Source organism: Python bivittatus, unplaced genomic scaffold, assembly GCF_059951505.1.
Source record: "Python bivittatus isolate LINGU-HERP-01145 unplaced genomic scaffold, Pbiv_v1 ctg000700_np1212, whole genome shotgun sequence".
Classification (NCBI taxonomy): Eukaryota; Metazoa; Chordata; class Lepidosauria; order Squamata; family Pythonidae; genus Python; species Python bivittatus.
Window position 1 is genome coordinate 76,006,678 of NW_028277098.1, and position 14,009 is coordinate 76,020,686.

The 14,009-nt window shown below is 40.0% G+C and overlaps 1 protein-coding gene across 11 annotated transcripts in view; it reads left to right on the plus strand.

Annotated features, from left to right (window-relative positions):
- The first annotated feature begins 8,269 nt into the window (after positions 1 to 8,269).
- RALY (RALY heterogeneous nuclear ribonucleoprotein) overlaps positions 8,270 to 14,009 on the plus strand; it is a 248,357-nt gene continuing 242,617 nt past the window's right edge. For 5 of the 11 annotated variants that reach the window (XM_088153548.1, XM_088153547.1, XM_088153558.1 and 2 more), the window contains exon 1: positions 8,272 to 8,461. The gene's annotated coding sequence lies outside the window, so the exon portion shown is untranslated. Of the gene's footprint in view, positions 8,462 to 14,009 lie in introns of all 11 variants that reach the window. The other 6 variants (XM_088153550.1, XM_088153555.1, XM_088153553.1 and 3 more) reach the window with 2 other exon arrangements.

Consider the following 14,009-nt stretch of genomic DNA (forward strand, 5'->3'; position numbering starts at 1 on the left):
TTTATCAACTGCTTTGCTTATTGACCAAATTGCTGGTCCCAGTTATGGTTGCTAAACAAGGACTACCTGTACTGATAAACATTATTAATTTCACTGGGACATGAATGTACTTTACTGTTCTGGATTGTGGATTCTTTGTGCTCGATGCACCAAGAGAACAAGGGAGAAATAGGTGTGTTCCACATATTAAGGAACTATAAATTAGAAGGTGTTTTGGATGGGTGTGCTTTTTCATTAGACAAATTTTGAAACAAAATGTATCCAAACAAAATATTTACACACCATTCAAAAGAGACAATAAAAAAGCTAAGAAGGAAACAAAAAAACCAGAACACATCATCTCCAGCAGGCAACATCCACATAAGCAGGGATTAACACTAGACAAACAATCAAGCAGAAAACAATACCCTAATCAAGTGAGAACCATTTTACGTGTATTGTATTGGTTACCAGGAAGTTTAGGGGTATGATTCAAAGCCATGGATTTAATCTATAAAAGCCTACATGGTTGTCTTCAGGACAGCCTCCTACATGTAGAGGTGGACCATCCTGTATGCTTGTCTGGTTAGGGATGCTTTTTGTTCCCCACATACAAGAAGTGCAGGGGCCCAGAGGCATCTATGCCTGTCTTGGCACAATTCCACAACATTGCCGTAACAGAACCCTTGCAGGGTCTTCAAAAGTTAGCGTCAGTTTGGTCTAGTGATTAAGGCACCAGGCTAAAAAGCAGGAGACGGTGAATACTAGTCCCGCCTTAGGCATGAAAGCCGGCTAGGTGACTTTGGGCCAGTCACTCTCTCTCAACCCAACTCACTTCACAGGGTTGTTGTTGTGGAGAAAATAGGAGGAGGGAGGAGTATTAGGTATGTTCACTGCCTTGAATTATTTATAAAAATAATAAGGTGGGATTAAAAAAAAATCTAAAAAAAAAGTTAGAGTTCCCTTAGTTAGAAGTTGTTGGCGTTAATTATTTTACTCTATAATATTATAGTATATGTTTCTCCTGGGATGTTGCTTTTGCTGTTGTGACTGTATCTTTCATGACTATTGCTTAATAAACCATTGTGAGTCACTTAAATTCTGTGGTATAGAAGCATAGTAAATAAATAAACACGAAGATCTCTTCCACCCAAATCCTGATACCGACCTTTCTATCATTCGATGGGTTTGTTTCCTAAGATGTCTTTTATGTTTACTTCATTTTCCTAGCAAAGGCATGTTCTCATGCACGTGCACGAACACACCATATGCACTGAAACATGATCAGGAAATATAAGCAAATCTTTTGGGGAATTCCTCACATATAAATGTTTTCTTATCCAAAGGCCCTTAAACCTATATTCAGGTTTGATCCCCACAAAGAATCTCCTCTTCCTCCTCCAAAGTAAAATTTCTGGACACAGGGAATGGGCAATTGGAGTTTACTAGTAAACCAGCAAGAAGCAAGGAACGTTTATATCTTACTCTTGTATGGTATAATGTAAGCTACTGCACACTGACAGTAGTGAAGTACTGCACACTGACACTTTCCAACCCAAGGAAAGGCCATGTTCCATCCAACGGAACTGCAAGTAATAATATTTACACCCCATGCAGGTACAAATGAAGAATGGAACATCTCATATTTCCCTCTCTTTTCTTTTCCTTCCTCTCTCTACTATGATTTGTGGGGTTACCAGGACTCCCTTATTCTGTGCATTCCTCTTTCCATTGTTGCTGCTGCAGCCGCTTTAATTTTTTACTTATTATCTAGGAGCTTGCTTCTAAAGACAATATCCCAACTTCCATTAACGCACAAGGCGATTCTTATTTTCTCACCATTCTCTTGGAAGAGAGGTTTCTAGTGGCTTGGGAAAAACTCCAAACGCAATCGCAATATGTCCTTCTTTAAGAAGTTGTGTGTTTTTCATCATGTCTTGACAGAGCGACTGTATTCCTCTGTTTATGTTTTCCTCCCTCTTCTCCAGAAATGGAAGAATCGAGAGGACAGCACTTTCTGAGGCTTCCTTTGAGGCAACCACACAACACCATTTTCTAGCACATGCTAACGCACATGAAACCTTAAGAAACTGTTTCATTTGGCAGATTGAGATTTTAATTGCTATGTGCATGGTTAAGTTACTTTCATTTACCTGTGAGGAGGGGGGAGCAGCACTGGGGACTGCTTGCTCATTAGAATAAATGTCACAGTTGTAATCCTCCCCCTTCGCATGTTTATTCCTTCTAATGTTTTCCTGCTTGAGCAAGCGAGTTCGTAAAGTCAGTTTTAATTAAAGCGCGTAAATCTGGTTGCAGCTGTGCACCTAATGAGGAGGCTAAAGGGTCACTGACAAATGTTTGTGTAAGCAGCAGCCCTGGTTTCCTCAAGAAATCGGCGCTAGTTTCTAATCCATCCCATAGTTAATGGATGCTGCTTTCTTCCAATTCCAAGCCACCCCATTTTTGTTCTTGCTGGTGATGCTGTTTTGTTTATTTCTATGAAAGCTCATTATGAAGCACAAATTGAAAGTATGGCAAGAATTATTCTCAATTGGCCAGATCAGGGATGATTTTGTTTAAGGTTGTGTATGGGTGTGGGTATATGTGTGTGTGTGTGTATGTATACACACACACACACATATATTCCCCCCCCCCACACACACACACACACACTATCTTAGAAAAACTTGTAGCAGGATGAAAGTGTAGATTTCCTGATTTTTTCCCCACTTACTGTTAAACATTATCCTCCTTACAAGTGGCTACTTTAGTTGAATGCATCTCTGTAAATGTGGAGCAGCATTCCTTCAACTCTGGTGTTTTCTAGGTATGTTGGGGCTACAATTCCTAGAATTTCCAGCTGGCATGGCCAATGAAATCCTAGAGAGCATCAAGCTGAAAAAAGTTGATGTAGAGGCAAAACAAGGACCTGTCCTGGACATCCTGATTTCTGCAGAGGTTTCACTTACTCCATTTGTAGTTTACATGGCATCCCTTTTTCAAAGGTCTCATTCGTATCTTCTGTTTGTTGATCCTTCCAAATTAAGTTTAGCTAAGTTTAGTCAAGAAGGGTAAAGAAAGATGGTCCTTCCCCACTTCCAAGTTGAAATGCTTGTAACCGATCCTGAAGTCAGCAGAAAACCAGAGCCTTGAAATTTGTTTTCCCTGTTGCTGATTCCTATCCTCCTTCTGTTGCTTTCCAAAGTGGGTAAAATTCAATTATGTCCACTGATTATAAATGTACAATACATGATAGGCACTGCAATTGATTGAATCCTCTGGCTTAGCAGTCCTCCCTCTTTTGCACATCATCCACGTCTGCCAATCACATTACTACAACAGATAATGGTACAGCCCTGGCTGCAGGACTCTGTCTGCTATGTAAAGGCTCCTTCTTGTGCCCCCCTCCCCTCCTACAGCCAATCTATCATAACCTGAGTTCAACAAAGTTTAAAAAAGAGAGATCAGATTCACAAATACTACTTATGACTTTTCTCCCCTTCCTTTACTTTCTTTATATAGGCAACAAATGAAAAGTCCCAGATTCCTCTGTGCTGTGTTTGAGAATCAATGGGTAGAAGGCTGGTCCCATTGTTAAACTGTTACACAACTTCAACCTTGTACTACAGCAGAAAGAGCCATGCAGTTAAAGCATATATAGTACTGTCAACTGAGCAGTCTAGCACTATTGTGCAATTCTGATACTCTCCTGGCACAGCACTGTTAGCTCCAGTTCTTTAGGGGGACAGCAACAGAAAAGCAGCCAGGAGACTGATCCAGGAAATGGAGTGGAGGGGTGTGCTTCATCAGCAACTAGTGCAACACTAGTAACTGCCTTGTTGATTCCATCCATTGCTGGCCACTTGACTGTTATATATTGGTGGAGAAGCATAACACACTTGCAACTGTCATTGGATATTGCATTGTAAGGGAAAACATTACTTTAATATCAATAGAACCAAGCATGACTTAACCCTTTCTTATCCATGGGCTGGATATGAGATGAAGATAACATCATGGGGACATGGGGAGGGGGAATGAAAGTGGACTCACAGCCAGTGTTTACGTAGCAGCTTAGCCAAGGAACCCAAGAAGCATGGTTTGTAGCTATACACACAACTATAGTTCCCTATGGAGCTAGAATCATTTTAAACCAAGCTAAATGGATCCATAATCTAGCCTAGACATTAAAGCAAAGGAAAACTACATCTTTTTCCCAAACTTTCATTGTTTCCTTTAAAATCATGTTTGTTGCTCCTTCCAATGAAAGGTAAAATAGTAGTGTCCAAAAGAAAAATGAGATCTCATAGTCATTCAGCTGGCATGGGTTACCCCAAGAAATACAGGGAGGCATCACTTGGAGAAGGTGCTGAGAATATTCTTTAGAGGTCTGTAGCTTCCACCCTCACACTTAGCAACAGTTTTCTGAGGAGACTGAATTTCAGTTAAACTAAGCCTGGTGGCCGATCATAGAAGTTGTGGAATCTTGAGATTATCCCATTATACTGGAACTGGGAGCCATTCACATTTGGTGTTCAAGTAATTAGAATATTTAGAAATTGCTTGCATAGTTGTATTGTTAAACATGTGTAAAGTTTCATGAGGGTACACAATCATCTGATAATCTTAGTTGCTAATTCTGACTTGTTTCATAGAGAATAATTTCAGGATATTAATACAGTATGTTTGATATATAATAAGCTGTAATCCATGGTTCTCAACAAGCCAATGCAACAAGATAATTGCCTGGTAATTTCCCACATTTGCTTACTTTATCCATCATGTGTTATACTAGGACAACATTCACACAATAGCAGTTTTTTTTCTGAAGCTGAGGCCCATTTTATTATTGTGCCATATAAATGTTTAATGCACATTTAACAACAAGAAAATGTAAGGTTGGACAGTGTACTTTTATTAATTTGTTTGCCAATAGTTACCTAAACATGGAGCACAAATATATCATTGGGTGCAAACTCATCGGTTAAGCATTAAAATAGTACCCATAGCTGACAAAAACCACTTGTGTGCCTTCTGGGAGATTCCAATTCACTATTCTGGAATGGAAATCAATGCTTTATTATGGTTCTGTAAGGCATTCTGTTATGCTGGAAGCCAATCCTTATCTTTTTCACTGTACCCCACAACATTTTTCTTTCCTGTTTTATTAGAAAAGCCATATGTGCAGAACAATCCTTATTTATTCACTCCCCAGAGTGACTTCACTGTTTGTGAAGTACAAATAATTGTGATATGTATTAGAAGTAAAAAAAAATAAAAAATCTCTTTACTGGAATATGAATATATATATGGTAGAACTTATTGTTGTAGCAAATCTGCTGCTATGTAACATTTGCGAATGAATTTCTCTTCTTTGACAAGGTTTGGTGTATTGCTATTCTTTCTGCACCTGAAGAAAGTAAAAAAATCATTAAAAGGAAAGGAGAAGGGATTTCTTCAACATGGTACCTCTTTGTTGTGTCACCAAAGATAAAGAAAAGAGGACTGAAGCCCCAAATATTTTTAGGATTAAAAAAAAAAAGTTTGTTTTGATTTACTTTTCAATCTTCAGTGTTCAAAAAAAAAAAGGGGAGCTTAACAAAAAATGACAAGAAATCAAAATGCCATCCAAATTTCCTATCTGACACTGAGTTACACCACTTTAGGCAATCCTATTCTGAAGTAAGAACTCCTGATTCCAGTAGTGCTTACTGACATGTAAATAAATCTAGAATTACAGACAAACGGTGGCTTTTACAATTTATAAACCAGCCTTCCTGAACTGGTTCCTCATAACTCCCACCATCCATGGTGAGTATAGGCGATAGTATGATAAATATTGCAGTGAAATACATCTGGAATCACCAGGTTGGGGAAAACCAATGTCAGGCATCCTAAAGTGATCCTTAGCAATGCAGTCTGAAATAAGCCTCACCAAATTCAGTGGAATTCAGTTCTATTAAATGCACATTTGTTTGTACCATATTTAGTGGTATAAGTCTACAATCTAACATGCAGAACTTTTACAGATTCTAATTAGTAGGGAAATTTACCATATTTTTGTCTGCTTTTCTGGCAGAAATTAAGAAAGCCGCAGGTGAACAACATTTGGACATTGAAGTCTGTATTTCGAAACACGCACACACACACACACACGCAACCTGGGAGACCCAGCCTGGTCTAGTAGTTAAGGAGTACAAAATTCTGAATTCTATTCCCACCTTAGACACAAATGACTTTTGGAAGCCCTTCTTCAGATGAAGAATCTGTTCCTCCAAGATACCCACAATGCCGTAAATGCCAAATATCCAGCCCAGCCAAACATTGTAAATGTGTCTGTTTCTGATGTTCTGAGACCTCTATCTTGTTCTGAATCCATTGATTTTCTTCCAAGTTAATGGTAATTATGTGCCAAAATCTACCTCGAAATTCCTCAAATGTTTTCTTCTGCTGCAGACAAGTTTCCATTTCTTTTTTCTACCTTATTCTCCAAGTGCTTGAGAATGTCTTTTTGTTGTGCTCTTTCTGAGCTTTTTTGTTGTTGTTGTTGTTGAAAGTGGCAAAAGGTGCTACTGCTGGAGTTTTCTGTTACGTATCTTCCGTCCCTCTGAAAGTCTCTTGGCTGCCTGTAGTTCCCAGTCCAGAAATACTCCATGGGAAGTCTTTCCTCACAATGTCTTTCCTTGAGAGTTAGTGGAAGTGCAGGAAACCAGGCAGATTACAGACCACCAGACAGAATTGAATTATTATGGTTGGTGCCACAGTCAGCCAGATGTTTAGACTGGATATGGCATTTTTATCCATCTAGCGAGTCCTTCCCAAGGACCTGGGATAGGCAGATGTGGTTGTTTGATGGTGCTAAAGGTATCGTCGCAGGATGTAAGCTGTTCCAAGTACAGCTGTCTTTTGCGATTGACTGATGGTGATTTTGTCAATGCCGATGGTCTTCAAGTGGTGTGCCAGATATTTTGGGATTGTACCTAAGGTGCCTATAATTATTGGTATTATTATTATTATTATTAATTTAAATTTATTGGCCGCCCAATGCAGTGGATTTTATTATGGAAAACAAAACATGAACTTAAGGAGTGCAGTGATGAAACCTGTACCTGCTCTGCCCCTCACGTACTGATCTGTGACTATGTGACACGTCATGGCAACCTAGTGTGCAAATTGTGCATTGGACAAGGATGCCACATGGGGGTGGGCATGCTCCAAATTAAAGCAGAGAGAAAGACAATACCAACAACACAGGCTGGCAAACTTCGTATGCGTGGACTTGGCGATCAGGACCAGTAATGGAAACTATACCCATGACCCAGCAAACCCTCCCATCATTTTTGTTATGTAATCATATTTAATACATCTTGAATATTAAAAAATGTTAGGGAGAGGGCACTAAGTGGAATTCCGTGCAAGGGCACCGTGTATGTCAGCAGCCGCCCTGGTTACACAAGAACACAACGTTGGAGCTTATGCTGTGGTGCCACAACACATATTTTGTCACTTTGGAATCAACCTGGGTTTCCTTCTTGCCAGCTCATAACTAAATGGTAAGTGCAAGGATACCACCTCTGAGAATTTCACCCAAATCCTCTTCTTTTGGGAAACCATTTCAAAAAGCAATTTCTCTTTCCCAGCACTGAATCAGGACCGGTCGGAAAATGTAGGGTAGTTTTTGCTGGGGGGGGGTCGTTTTGCACAGCACTACTTAAAATGCTGCTCTTTACAACGTCGGGGAGTTCGACATCGCTCCCCTCCTCCGAAAGAGCCGGCCCGCGTTCGCAGGGCGAGGGCACCGCAGTCTTTCGCTCCCCGCTCGTCATTGCCCAGCTGCGCCCGCTTCCAGGTCCGAGGCTTCACCAATTCCCGTGTCACGGAAAAGGGACAGCGCAGGAACTAGCAGCGCTAGGACGTTGGAACTGCGATTCCACCGCCGCTTAACCCGAGGAATCGCATCAAGCCGCGCTCCGCGAGTCAATCTCCGCCTCTTTTTCCCCGCCCGGTTCCCTTCCTACAGCCGAGTACCTCCAGGAGCGGACTTTTTCAAAATTATGCATAGGGGGAAGTTGGGGCGTTTTGCAGAGTCAGGGCCTTTGATGCCCACCTACGACGCTCTCCTGTTCCTTCTAGCAAATTCCGCCCCATCTTTTTGAAGAGTTCTTCACGGGCTGCCTTTACGGAGTTTCTCTCGGCGAAGAAGCCAAGAAGCTGCGGAGGTCTGCGTCCCTCCGACCCCCCTCCCGGCCCCAGGAATGGTGCGTTCTGCTGAAAGGCATCTTAGCGCCAGGAGTCTAAGCCTGCCAGTGTGCTCGCAGCTTGGTAGAGCTGGCCGTTGCTGCTTACCCGGGGAAAGAGCGGTAGCTTGGGCTGCTGCGGGGCTGTTACTGTCTGTCTGGGTGGCTCTCTTCCTCTTTCCTCCTTCCCTGTCTTTCACTCACTTCTTCTTTGACATTTTTACTTCTGAAAATTTTCTTGCTTGGTGAGTATTTTTTTCCTTCTTTCTCCAACTGCTTTTCCTCCGTTTACTTTTTTCAGTGACCCAGAAAATATTAATTATTTTTTGTTGTGTTGGTTTTGGCTTTGTTTTTGGTTTTTTTTAAGAGAGACTAGCTTTTTCCCTCCTTTTTGGTTTGTTTGCTCTGCTTGCAGTGTGGAATCAAGCAACTGATCTTACCTCTTTTTTGGGCATCCACCTCCCAACTAATTTTTCCTTTGCTTAATCTTATTCTGTTTTTCTCCCTTTAAAATGATGTGCTGTTTTTAAAGCTTGTCTTATCCCTCTGCTATATTTTAAACACCCGTATTTTTCTCCTCTTCAAATGTTTGACTTATATGTGTGGCTTTCCTTTGTCTTTGAACTTTTTCGTTTTTTGTTCCTTGCTTTGTCATTAAAGTCTTTTAGTTCTTGTATCTACCAAATGATCATTGCAGTTTCTTGGATTGATTTTTGTAAAGAAATTGGAGGCGTTTCTCAGAAAATAAATATTTTTCCCTTTCCTTTTTTTAAATTGCTCCCTGCAAATTGGATTTCAAATATGTTTACATTAATGTTGCAAGTCCATACTTTCCACCTGTTTTAAGTCCCACGGAAGGGGCAAAGAGAATAGAAGTGCCAAAAGAAAATAGGCAGGAGGCTGAAGGGGGGAAAGTTTTCTACTGACTCTTGGAGACACCAAAGTAGAGCAATAAACCAGTTTATGTATAAGAGAAGCACCAAACTGAATAATATAATAATAATAAAAAAACCTCACAACACTTGATGCGTTTGTATCAATACTAAAATGCATTTGATGATGGTGTGTTGACTTATTTGAGTAATAGATGGCTTGCGGACTTACCTCTGGTACCTTACAGCTTTATGGATGCAATTGGGAGTATTTCGTACTACTGCTATGAAATAAGCTCCTCCCAACACCTTATTAGAATTTTAAGATGCAGCCTATTAAGATTTCTAAGTCTAGATTGTTCTTGTGCCAGTGCTACCAGAATACTCCCTGAATGATCTGATTTCTGGGTCTCTGAACTGTGTTTAAAGGCATAAATGGTAGGAATAAATAAGCAGCTCATGCTTTACATAGGAACATCAGAAGCTGCCTGCATGCAAAGTTATGCAGGTTGAACTCCTTTTACATTTAGCCTAGCATTTTCTGCTGTGATTGGCAATGCTTCCTATCTCCTTTCCTATCACTCATTTGAACATGAAGTGCCAGTGGTTGGTCCTAAGATGTTCTGCATACTATGCCTGCATTTAGTTACTGGCCTGTGGTCTTTTTCTGTAACCTGTTTTGTTACCCTAATTTATTTTGAAAGGAAAGATTTCTTTACTTATTTAGTACTATTTTTTAAAAAAGTGTTGTATTTATCTACCACCTTTGCAGAAACCTTCATTAGGTGCAGAGATGATGCAACTGAGTATCAGCACCTTGCCCCAAGGTTATAGAGGGAACTGCATTGATACATGAACATTGTTCTCTTGCATCTAATCAAGCACTGTAGTAATTACTTCACTGGTCTTTTGTGTGGAGGTTTCATCTTGTTTCTCAGAAATGTGTGGCTTACTAATTGCAACAGGTTCATGTATCATAGATCTACACAATCAAATGCAGCTTGCACATTTGAATCTGGAATATATGATCTTTCCAAAACAGTGTGTCCATTTAACACTATAGAACATGAGCTTTACTACATTTTGAACATTAAGTTTATTCCTTCTAAGAAATTCAGAATAATTTTAGCCTCACAACAACTTTGTGATATACTGTAGATCAAGCTGAAATAATGACTTGTCCCAAGACACTTCATAGCCTACTGCATATCTGAACATGAATCTCTCAGTCAAACCAGCACTCCAGCCTTACACAATTCTTAAGTTCCACTGTAAAGTTAGACACACATATAGTATGTATTGGATAGGATTCATATAAGTATTCCTATGGCAAGTTAGAACACCATAATGTTGCTGTCTCATAGATGGAAACAATGCAAGGCTGCTTTGGGTGCTATCTCAACCTGGCAAAAGCTTTCATCTGACAACTACCTTTTCAGAACTGGACTATAATAGAGCATTGCTTTACTTGCACTTCAAAACCTGGGATTCTCCAGCATGATTTCATAATAAAGGAACAGGCTTTTTAATTAATTTGCCATCTAAAATCCCATAAATATGCCAAGGGTATCCATGGAAAAGGCAGTATACAGAAAAAGGTAGAGCATTTCTGGCATGAACTCTTGAACCAAACAATGTATGAAAGGCTGATGGGCTTATGTTCCCATTTTTAAATATGCCAGGTTTGTCAAGGATGATTGTGCTGATGGGGAAATGACAGCCTTCAGGGCCAGATTTAAGTACATTACACCCATTCAACAAAATAGCTCAATGAAACTATGGCCCACACTTCAATTCAACTAGTTCACAAGCTGGGACATGCAGGAGATGCCATGAAATTGTGGCTTTCTGTTTAGCTGCATTGATTCTGCTGTTGTGTTTGATTCAGCTTTTTTAGGTTGTTGTTTCTGCTCTTCTGTTTCTTAGAGTAGGAGCTAGAGTTATTTTTTATTTTTTGTAAAAAAATCTGAAATATTTTTACTGCAACAAATGAATAAAATGTGTTGGCACAAGACAGTTGATGCTCAGCACTTTTAATTTCCATTGATTTTAGTGGGAAGAGGTAAGTGCATGGCACATCATCCTGCTGAAATCTAGGGAGCTTATTTTTAGTAACTTTGATCTGATCATCCTTATTAAGAAGTGTTTATAAGATGTAGAGAGTTATCTGCTCTCACTAGTGACTTGTCACTGGTATTCATGTTTATAGATTTCTGTTGTTGCAGAGAAAGAATTGGGCTTGGTTAGAATGGAAAGCATTTCTCCAAGAGCCACATGGCTTAGCCTAATGGTCTTCTGCTTTCTAGCAGAATGCCAGCTGATGATCTACATGTCAAGATAAAGTTGTAGACAGATTTTACGAGACTGACAAAATAAAGAGAGAGAGTCTAATAAAGACAGCCTCTTGAAAAGAGTGATAACAGGCAGAGATGTTTAGGATATTTTATCCTGTGTAGTGCTGCTGGCTGGAAAGATTTGCTAACAACAGGAGATATGTCAGGAAGTGGACCAAGTATATGTGAAGCATGGAAGGGAAGAAGGAAGGAAGGAAGGAAGGAAGGAAGGAAGGAAGGAAGGAAGGAAGGAAGGAAGGAAGGAAGGAAGGAAGGAAGGAAGGAAGGTTTTCACTAGCTGATGATAGAAGGGAAGGGGACTAGGATGGTGTGGGCCCATGTACATACATTACATTTTTTGGCCAAAACCTAAGTTGCAGCCCTCTAATGTCCCTCAAAGACTGTGAAGTACTGTGTGTAATACTTTTGATAGAGAAGATCACTTTATTTGACAGGAAAAAGAAGTGCTGTGACTTGGCCCTTTAAAAAAGAAAAATAATGCCAATAAGAGAGCCTTTGAATCGCTCTGTTACCAATTCACTCAATAAAAGTTTTTATTTATTTACCACAATGGAAAATTCAAACTTTGAACTAAATTTAAAAATCAAGTCAATGAGAACAGTACAGTATTTGGATATAAAATCACAGTAATTCCTTGATGAGTAGAAACTTTTCAAGATATGGAATGTTCTTGTCGAGTAGACCAGTATTATTCTATTATTTCCCCTATTATCAGACATAGGATGAGATGGGCAGATAGTGTATGTGGCCTATGAGAGGTGGGGGGAGAAATGAAGAGCTTCTTTTCCTTTGAATGTGGTTAATGATGGCTCCAAATCCTAAAATGGGAGGCAACTCTGTTTAGAATTAAACCTAGTAAAATATCATCCCAAACATAGGCTGGGATTCTAATTTGTACTAAATGTGGTTTGTTTACATAGCCACAATTGGTTGAATTCATACAATACATTAAGCTGTGAAACAGTTTACAAACAGTTGGCTGGGCTTATGGATCACACTAAACCAAAACCAAACCAATCACTTTATGGCTTAATACAGTGCATGTACACGACCATATAATTTTTACCTGTGACAATGGGAAAATTTCACAAGAGTCTATGAAACCTGAATGAAGGACAGATATAATTTTGTGACATTTTTCTGGTTATCTATTTGGCAGGCTTCATTCCAGTTGCAGTAGCAAAATTGAGATTTGAATTATAGGTGCCTCAGTAGTGTTTCTCCATTTTCACTCTCAAGAAGCAACCTGAAGTGGGCAGGAGTTCTCCCATAATTTAGCTTTCCCACCACTGAATTAAAATGCTTTTCACCCATCCCTAAGTAGACAAAAAAGTATAACCAGCATGTAATTTGCTATTCCTATTGCCAGTTCCTCCCCTTTGTCTGTGGCCTCTCTTTTGAGTCATTGCCTGACTTTCTTCTAAGATAAAACATTATAAAACTTAAGAGATTTTACACAACTTGAGACTGCCCTTGGGTGGGGTTAGAGTTAAGGAGAAAACACTGCTTTACTGATGTACTGAAGGATAACTTAAACCTTTCTCACTCAAGGGCTGAGGATTAGATGAGAGTGAAGTCAGGGAACACAAGCAGAAAAAAGATGTTGCCAGTCTATGCTTGTGCCATAGGCCCATGTAGGGACACAGGCTAAGAAATTAATAATTTCTTTTTTAAATGGGCTGAAATACAATCTGCAGGTCCACAGGATTTAACTTCATTGGCCAGCCATCAGAAAATCACATGAGTTGCTTGGAAACTATAGGGCTGGAACAGATGCATTTAAGTAACAAAACAGTATATGCTAACAGTGAAAAGGAAGCTGAAAAACTTCTTGTTGTTGTTCAGTCATTAAATCATGTCTGACTCTTTGTGACCCCATGAACCATATTGCACCAGGCCTTCCTGTCCTTCACTGCCTCCCTGAGTTTGCTCAGTTTCATGCTCATTGCTTCAGTGATGCTATCTAACCATCTCATCCTCTGCTGTCCCCTTCCCCTTTTGCCTTCAATCTTTCCCAGCATCAGGGTCTTTTCCAAAGAGTCCTCTCTTCGCATTAGGTGACCAAGGTATCTGAGCTTGAGCTTCATTATCAATCCTTCCAATGAGCAGTCAGGGTTGATTTCCTTTAAGACTGACTGGTTTGACGTCCTAGCAGTCCAGGGGACTCTTAAGAGTCTTCTCCAGCACCACAGTTCAAAGGCATCAATTCTTCAGCGCTCAGCCTTCTTTATGGTCCAGCTCTCACAGCCATACATTACTAGTGGAAAAACCATAGCTTTGATTATGTGGATCTTTGTTGGCAAGGTGACGTCTCTGCTTTTTAATATGCTGTCTAGGTTTACCACAGCTTTCCTCCCAAGGAGCAAGCGTCTTTTAATATCATAGCTACAGTCTCCATCTGCGGTGATCTTGGAGCCCAAATAAATGAAGTCTGCTACTGCTTCCATTTCTACCCTTTCTATTTGCCAGGAATTAATGGGCCCAGATGCCATGATCTTAGTTTTTTTAATGTTGAGTTTCAAGCCAGCTTTTGCACTCTCCTCTTTCAACCTCATCAAGAGGCTATT